At 42.2% G+C, this 9,276-nt stretch overlaps 1 protein-coding gene across 4 annotated transcripts in view; it reads right to left on the bottom strand.

Annotated features, from left to right (window-relative positions):
• Positions 1-5,662: 5,662 nt before the first annotated feature.
• The window catches only part of CDK14 (cyclin dependent kinase 14), a 604,612-nt gene continuing 600,998 nt past the window's right edge, over positions 5,663-9,276 (bottom strand). For all 4 annotated transcript variants that reach the window (XM_033194405.1, XM_033194407.1, XM_033194409.1 and 1 more), the window contains one exon: positions 5,663-9,129. The gene's annotated coding sequence lies outside the window, so the exon portion shown is untranslated. The remainder of the gene's footprint in view (positions 9,130-9,276) is intronic.

Here is a 9,276-nt window from a genome sequence, read left to right as displayed (position 1 = left end):
TGCACTCAGTTCTGTTCATATTCCACGAGTCAGAACTCAGCCACCTGGCCACATCCACCTGTAAGGGGGGCTGTGCAATGTGGTCTAGCTGGTCTAGTCCAGGAGAAAAAACCTTAGGTAGGCTCTGTTGAATTCTATGAATGAGGGAGGGGAAAATGGAGAAAAGGGTCAACTACTCAGGGGAAGGGGCCTTGTCAGTAAAGGTTTCGTGGAGGAGGTGATGCAAAAGATGAGTCTTAAAGCAGCCGTGGGATGTGACCACCTGAGGAGGGAGGAGAAGGAATCCTGGCTAGACGGTAAGTATAAGCTAAGCAAAGGAGCGGAAACTACCCACCATTCCCTGAGGCCAGAAGACAGAGAGGCAGGGAGAGGACATGAAAATGGAGAGAAAGGAAGGGGAGATGGTGAGGGTGAGGTGGAGGGCTTAATGCTATTACACAGAGCTTGAAACTCACTATAGGGGATAGAAGGAGCCACTGAAAGTTTGAAGCAGGAATGCAGCACAAATGATTTGCAATTTGAATAGAGTCTTCAGGTGGAGAGGACAGAGGGAGGACAGAGATGGAGGAAACAGACCACTTACGAGGTTATGTATTTAAACTTCCATATGGGGTCCCTACAGAAGATCACTTGAGGAAAATCTGAAGTGTATATATACTTGGGCTGCAGCCTCAGCCACTGCGATTCAGCAGGAATGTTTAGAAAGCTCCCCAGGCCATTCTGATAGTCAACCAGGTGTAGGAATCACTGCCTCTGTGCATCATGAGCTCCTGCGAGGACAAGCAGACATCTTTCCTCTTTGGTTTCTCCCATAGAGCCAGGCCCTGCCTTGCATGTAATCCCATATCATTACAAGTGGTATACATATAGTATACTCACATTGTTTGAAGTCTTTCAACTAAACCCTTTCTAAGAAAGAGTTCTTTCTTAGAAAGAGAGAGAAAAAAATCCCATTTCACTCTTATTTAATCTGAATTATCTTTTAATAACTGATTAATTTGTTTTGAAATGGCTAAACATCTACTACACCTTGGACACCATTTTCAGGCTTGAGGATACAGAGATTGAAAATAAGACCTGTATGGTACTATTTTGAAAGTGATGTGGGGACATGGAAGAGGGAGAAACTGTTTCAGGGGACTTCTGGAATGTTTTACAGCAGAGATGATTTTTGAAAAAGGTCTTAAAAGGATCAAGAGGAATTTAATCAAAACACAGGAAAGGGTGTTCCAATCAGAGAGAACAGTGTGTGCAAAAGAACAGCAGCATGAGAATGCCTGGAACATCCAGGGATCTGTGGAAAGTTCGACATGGTGAGGGCAGAGGATGTGCACATGGAGGCACAGGAGATGAGGCTGGAAAGAGAGGGGTTGAGAGGTAGTGGTGTGCTGGAAACTTCTTATCAAAAACAACAACAACAAAATCCAAACATGATTTACAGAGTTTGCCAATTTCTGTGGTGTAAATATTTCCATCTGATTTCAAACTGTCAATGATTTAAGGACTGACTTACAAAATTCCTAAGTATTTTAGAACTGGTTTTGCGAACTGGTAGCACCTGCTTCCAGTACATGACTGACAGGAGGCCAGATCCTTTAATTTTAAGAGATGTTCTGGAAAAATCTGTGTTCCCTTGCCTTGGTTGTGCCTCACATTATGATGAGGCTTGTTTTAATGAATTTGGAGTAGAGTAAGCCAAAGAAACAAACAAGGGACCTGAAAACTCTCTGGAGCTATTTCTTAGATTCCTACCACTCACCAGTAGTGCACTTAGACCCAGGCAAGAGGGGCTCCCATTTTGGTTTCTATGATCAAACAGCCTCTGTAGACATAGCCCTTCTCCACAAAATGAGGAATCCATAGTGCCATGCCCAACAGGAACTTATCTCCCCCACTTCTCCACATACTCCAGATGTCCATGACCCTGGAATACTCTCTGCAAATGGAATCTTCCCTGAGACCACCCTCCTGAGGGCATGTACGTCATCCCCAAGGGCTGGCCAAGGAGATGCTGCTTGCTGAAGGTATGGATGATGGGGATGTGTGGGCTGGGATGTCCACACACACGCACTTGCGGCCCCTTACATCGTGGATGGAGCTGGGGATGGGAAGTGAAAAGAAGTGGGTCAGTCTCAAGCTGAACTGGCTCCCTCTGTACTGTCATATTTTGGTGAGGAACTTTGAGGAGTCCAAGAATCTAACCGTGAATCTGGCCTTCAAGTTCATTATAAAGACATATTTCAAAGTAAGAGAATAGAATAGGTTTAGTTTTTTGTTAGTTGGATGTATATCTTTAAATATTTAGATATATGGTATGTGGGACTTCATTTTTGCTTTTACCCTGGGTTGTGCAAATGTTAGGAGTGGTTCTTGTCTACCGCATTACTAGGGCTGTATTCTAAACCAAGGTAAGCAAACTATAGCCCCCAGGTAAATTACTGCCCACTGCATTTTTTTTAATGAGGTATGTGAGCTTAGAATAGTTTTTTAATTTTAAAATCATTCTTAAAAATCAAAAGCAAAATTTTGTGGCATGTAAAAATTATATGAAACCTAAATTTCAGTGTCCACAAATTGCTGTATTGGAATACAATACATGTATGTATTGTGCATGGCTGTTTTTATACAACAGCAGCAAAGTGAGTAGCTAGGAAAGAGACTGTGAGGCCTGGAAAGTCTAGAGTATTCACTATCTGGCCCTTATAGAAACAGTTTCCGGACCCTCACCCTAGAGTAGCATACAGGCAGGAGGAAAGGAAGAGTCTAGCAGTTCTCACGCTGGCTGCACAATAGAATCACCTGTTGATTTCTCCAAGCAGACCCCCACCCCTAATATTTCTTGAATGGTCTGGGGTGGGGGTGTTATTTTTAAACTTCCTGGTGATTCAAACAAGAGTCAGGGTTAAGAACCACTGGGCTAAGGGAATGAACACATGAAGGTCTGAATTTCCCAAATGTTAAGCAAGGTAGTTGCAGGACTGGCCTGCTTTTCCCAGTGAATCTTACTGGATTACAGCCTTTTCTGAGGAAGAAAGGTACCCAATGATGAGATTTGGTTGAAGATTGAGAGGGGGCAAAAGACTGATTGTTTCTCACTGTAGTATGATTTATAAGCTAAGTTCCATTTTAACCTCTCTAAACCCTTGAACCATTGTTTCAAACATGTATCCCTGGACTTGCCTGGCATTGTCTGCATCTCTCAGGCAGGCACACCTTGGGCTATGCAGCACATACCTTTGCAGGGACCCCTGCTAGGTCACTTCTCAGGATACACCCCAACGGGGAACCCTTATGCCATCTGTGCAGTGTGCCCTCCATAATTATTGGTGGTCTCGCAGGGAAGGAGAAAAAAGACAGCTCTATCAGAATCCCATTCTCCACTAGCACAGTCAGCACCATTGGCAGAGGATGGCTCCGGGACTGCAAGGCTGCTCTGAGCTATTATTGTGCCTGGCTCTCTCTCAGCATGACTCAACGCAGACAATATAGCACACCGAGAGCATGGGGGATGAACAGTAAATACGAGGCCTTGGATTTTTTTTTAATCTTGTCAGTTTTTCCCTGATTTGTGTCCTTTATCCTAGCCCCCTCTGCTATATAAGCTTCTCAAAGCTAATGCCCGTAACGCCACCACCCACTGGTAGCAGCAGGCTGCTGGGCCACTGTGGGGTTCTCATTGCAGAGATTTACAATGCCCGCCATTATTCAGCAACTGTACGTGTTAACCCAGTGGCACAAGGTTGCTCCAACACCTTCCCCTCTGGTTTCTCTTTACTCTGGAGGCCAACAGCGACTATAGGAGTGCTGCCCTCCTGACTCGAACTGCTTGCCTCAGTGAGCACACATCACATCCTCCAACCTGGCAGAGTTGGAATAGGCCCCACTGAAAGACAGAAACACTGGACAATTATGGAACTGAGATGATGCTTGACATTTCTACTGCCACATTAAAAAAGTTAAAAATATTTCTCAAAGGTGTTTCTTTGGCCTCTTGTAGATACCTACCCTCCATCCCCTTCTTTCTTCTATTAAGAGCTGATGTGATTACATCTCTAAAATGTGAGCTTGCCGCAAGGCTGCTGGAAGTGACCTCAACAATGGGCCTACGGGCTACTGTAGCTCAGGAGGTGAAGCAGTGCTATACATTTTGCTCCCTTGAAACAACTCCCTGGAACAACTTACTATTCTCACACTTCTATTAATTCTAATCAGTTTCAAGGGTAATTTATGGCTCCCGTTTAACTAACAAATGTGCCTATTATCTCTACCTTGGCTACTATGAAGTCTACCTCCATGCACTTTCCCGTTCCAGAATCCAGTAGTGGTGGCAGCAACTGTCTGGAAATGCATTTGCCTGTGCACAGACAATTTACTGCTTCAGGAGAAATAGAAAAAGCACTTGGGGGATGAAGATGCGGTCACTCTCATGAGCCTTCTGGAGAGAAATATGCATCGGCTGAGGACACCTATGTTTGGTTTTGTGCGAAGGGTTTACAAACTGAAATCACAGAGGTTACAGGAGAAGAGCAAGGGAAGGAAAACATCAGGTAGCTGGTCCTGGTAGGTAAGGGTCTGCCCAGAAGAAAGCTGGGAGTCCTGCAGGTCCTCTTAACATGGAACAGCAACTTGTGAACTCATTTTTTCTTTTTCTTTTTTTTTTAGACAGAGTCTCTCTGTTGCCCAGGCTGGAGTGCAGTGGCACTATCTTGGCTCACTGAAACCTCCGCCTCCCGGGTTCCAGCGGGTCTCTTGCCTCTGCCTCCCAAGCAGCTGCATTACAGGCGCCTGCCACCATGCCCGGCTAATTTTTGTATTTTTAGTAGAGATGGGGTTTTGCCTTGTTGGCTAGGCTCGTCTCAAACTCCTGGCCTCAGATGATCCACCCATCTCAGCCTCCCAAAGTGCTGGGATTATAGGTGTGAGCCACTGCGTCCGGCCTGTGAACACTTTTAAGTCACCAAATACCTGGCATGAAATTATTAGCAATTTATCAAATCACGAGGGCCTGTTTGGGGTTATGACATATCTGACAGGAAGGAAAAGGTGACGATGGAAAAGGGACTGGCCTCCCAGGTTGGCACTGTCAATCCAAACGTGGGATCCCAAGAATGCCCTGCAGTTTTAGGTGCAGATGCCCCCTACGTGGTGCTCAGGGAAGAAAGCTCAGTTCAGAAAGAATAGTCAGGCTTCTGGCAGAACCCCAGTACACTGAAGCTTTGATTTGTATTCAGTGGAGGGTAACCTACTCACCCCATCTTTGAATATGTGCAAAAAATAGAGAAGGAGGCAATAAAAGATAAATAGGGCTGCCATTAAACAAAACCAGAAAGGCTCCAAATGCATCTGAGATGTGCAGAACATGTGACATGTGTGAACATCAGGAAGGAGCCGGGGGAACTGCGAAGATCCTGCAGCTCGTGGATCTGTTTCACATGGCCTCTACTCCTTTACATAAATTTGGCACAGCAAATCAAGGAAAGAGGAGGGTTTAACAGACTCCTGGACCACTCCACCTAACTTACTCCTTCCCACATATTGTGTATTTGTTCTCTTATTTCACTGTGTAAGAGTGGTTGTGTTCAAGAGGTTTTTAAGTCAATGTTTCTTTGATATGCTATATGCTCTTACTGGGCATTCACCAAGAAGATGTACCTAGAACGTGTACTGAGATTCTGCTATACTTTATTCCATATCATGTTACAAGAAAACAACAGTGACAGCTGACAAACCATTACATCTTTCATAATACAGACAAATTACAACTGGTAACAAATATGCAACATGTTATTATTCCATTCTCCTTACTATGTGTCATTTGAAAGTATAATAGTTTTCTGAATAATGCTACCACGTTTCTTGGGTACCAATCCCCTGTTAGAAAGTACACATCTCAGTGCATCATACAAAAAAAGAATAAAAGATAAAAGGAAAATTTTAAAAATCCACTCCCAACTAGAGAATGTAGGTTTTGTATGTGCCTCTAAAATACACTGCTGTGGGAAAAGGAATGAGAATAGAAGATTGCTTATTTTATTGATTTTTTTTGTGTTTTTGGTGTATGAGAAAATTACAAGGCAGTAACATATACAGTTTCCTCTGCCTACAAGCCAGTAAGGGAGATGGAAGTTATGCGCAATTATGCAGCATATTCCTATGTATAGGGGGCAGGCAGTAATCTACCCCGGTATATACAGCCTAAACATCCTCTTATATAACAAAGATTACAAAACCAATAATATTCACAGGTGAGTATCTTATGTAGACACATAACCTAGGGTATTGATTATACTAGCTGTCATATACACACTGAGGAAAGGATACCAAGAGGCCTCACTTTCTTTGCAAGCCTGGAGGTGCTCCTGGAAACTTTCTAATCACTCTTGGGAGGTAGAAATCGCTTCTCACCCCAGCATCAGTGGATGGACAGCCACCCTGCTTTATGTACCCTATTTTTTGCTGAGCACTGCAAACATTTTTTTTTCACATCCTATGTATCTTATATTTTTAAGTCAACAAAACTGTTCTTTTAAGAAAATGGGAATTAAGTGTCAAATCTCCTTTCAGAATACTGTGTGTGCAGTGATGTGCTAAAGGTGTTTGTACTATTCTTACCATCTGTTTGAGTTCAAGCTATTCCTTCATACAAAAATAATCTCACAAAACATTCCAGCGCTTTCTCAATAGAATAATAAATCTGCTAATGAACACAGTCTGAATTGATTTTCATGACTGTCCACAAAGAGGGCAGAAGAGAAAAGAAGCAGAGGGAGAATATGATTGCAAATAGGGGAAGGAGAGAGGGAGGGAGGGAGGGAGTGAGAGGGATTTGGGGGAGAAAGAGACAGAGGAGAGGGAGGGAGAAAGAAAGAGAGAGAGGGGAGACACACACACACACACACACACACACACCAAACTTCGGATTTCCTGTATGGATGGCAAGGATAGGGTACTCAAAACCTCCTGACCTTCTGAGAGGTATGTCTCTGTAACAAAACAGATTTCTCCCTCCACTGAATAGTGTTATCTTTCACTTCTCCGAAGAAGTTGCCTATGACAGGGACATATAACTCTAATAGCCCTAATTGAAGTCTTTCAACATTAAATATTTTCAAGTTAAAAACCTTATTAAAAAGCAACATTTAATCATCAGTTGCTTTTGCTTTAAACTTAGTGAAATACAAAAGTTATGTCTTCTCCAAATGAATGATTCAAAACAAATCACAGGAAAGGTCATTTTTAACAGCATGTAAAGTTTTCTCCCTATATTTTCTTTAAGAAATCCTAATTTAAGTATATTTTAAATCAAAATACCTCTAAAGACTTCCAGTGGGTTGGAATGTATGAAAGAGGAATGGAAAAGATTTCTAGGTAGCAAACAGTAGACATTCTACACTTGGGTGTTTTCTGCTGTCTTTAAAACCAATCAGTAAATAATTCCTTGCTTAGCACTTAAAAGTTTACAATGAATGCTACATCTGGATAAGATGAACTATGACTATGACATAACCACCCATACTCCACTCCGGAGACAGTACCATTTTAAAGTTTAGGAATTCTGGGTCCAGTTTCCTTGGTGTATTGAGCTTGATTATACAAAAGCTTTACCCTCACCCAACTCTCAGAAAAAGTCCTCGTCAACCTGGCTCCTAATTCCTAGTCTTGATCCTAAAACAGTGGGACACATTTCAAGAACTCAATCATTCTCTCCTTCTTTCTGACTAATAGGAAAATGTAAGACAGTGTACATGAAGGTATTTCCACAGGAATTTGTGTACAGAGAATCCAAGTTTCATGCTTTAGATGAAGTCTCTTAACTGCCCCCTTGGCCGCAGTACTACTGGGCATTCTGCAGCGAGGCCTGCCCCACTGGGAGCCGGCCTGCGTCAGGCAGCCCTCCCTCCAGATCAAAGCAAAAGACATGCCTGGTCCACTTTTCCCCAGTGTCACATACTCGCCTTCATCCTCCAAGGTCCCTCAACTCCTTGAGTAAGGGAAGCTGAGCCATTCCCTTTTCCATATTTAAAGCAAGATTCCTGCATTGTTTCTAAAACCTGCATTTGAACAGTTATTCCGGAGATGTCTTAAAGTAAGGAACCCAGTGATGTCTTCCAATTGGCTTGGAATGTTTTTTTAAAATGTACTTTCTTTTTAAAGGTGCTTTGTTGTAACTGAGCAAACTTTGAACTGGATCACTTTGTAATTTACTTTGTAAGCCTTAACAGGCCAAGATTGCTTTCAAGGCTCATCCAACAGATATAGTTCTTTTGCACCAGATTTAAAACATTCTGTTCCTCACTCTTTTCTACAGTTAGAAAATACAAAGTGTAACAGAATGGATGGAAAAAATAAGATGTTGACAAGACCCAGACACAAAAAGTTACCTCAATCTCCAGAGGTTGAAATGTAAGCAATTTATCCCTGTCTTTGTTCTTAACATTTGATAATTGTTTTTTCAATTCCAACCTATTCAAAAAACAGTCATGCTATGTGGCCTGCAAATGCTAAGCAGAGTCCAATATCCTATATATAAATATGCAGTTATTTCCAAGTAAAAAAACTACATTTGCAAAATTACCTCAAAAGGTAAGCAACAGGTGGGGCCCCATAGTCAGGGGCCAAGTTGTCAAGTCAGAGAACAGGGGTTTGCTTTAGCAGAAAATTTCCCTCCTAGTGGTTGCAAAATGTGCACTGCTCTCAAAGAAAATACACGTTGTTTTATGCCACTCTGTGGCTTTCAAGTACAGACATTACTGAAGAAGTGCGAACACCAAATGTGTTGTCTTAATGTATTTAAGACATGGCTGGTGAAAGCATAAAAACCTTTACAGAGACACTGCGCTGCAGAGGGAAATCAAACAAAATCAAACACAAAAGACTGAAAAGAATACATGCCATGTATCAGTAAGCAAAGCTTAATCTTCACATAGTTCTTGGAAATCACAAGGTATCCAAATGCGTGCAAGGTTTTAAATAAATTGCAGAGAAAACAGGGTCTTGCTAGCTTCAATTTTCTTGTAAGTGAAATCCACCACAGGGAGCGAAAGAAAACTGATCCATGATTCCCTTCATATTATTGGCTTCCTCATTAATGTTTTTTTTTTTTCTTCCCAGAATGATGACAACTTAATCCTGGAAGGAGGAAAATAGAAAATTGTTACATAAAAAATCGACACCATTCATTTTTCCTAAATTACATGAGACATCAAAATTGGTCAGTCCAAAGTGAGCCCACTGATATTCCCTACAGCCACTCCAAACACATAAATAGGAAGCAGA

This window comes from Trachypithecus francoisi, unplaced genomic scaffold, assembly GCF_009764315.1.
Source record: "Trachypithecus francoisi isolate TF-2019V2 unplaced genomic scaffold, Tfra_2.0 Lachesis_group4, whole genome shotgun sequence".
NCBI lineage: Eukaryota > Metazoa > Chordata > Mammalia > Primates > Cercopithecidae > Trachypithecus > Trachypithecus francoisi.
This window is presented reverse-complemented; position numbering and strand designations above follow the sequence as displayed.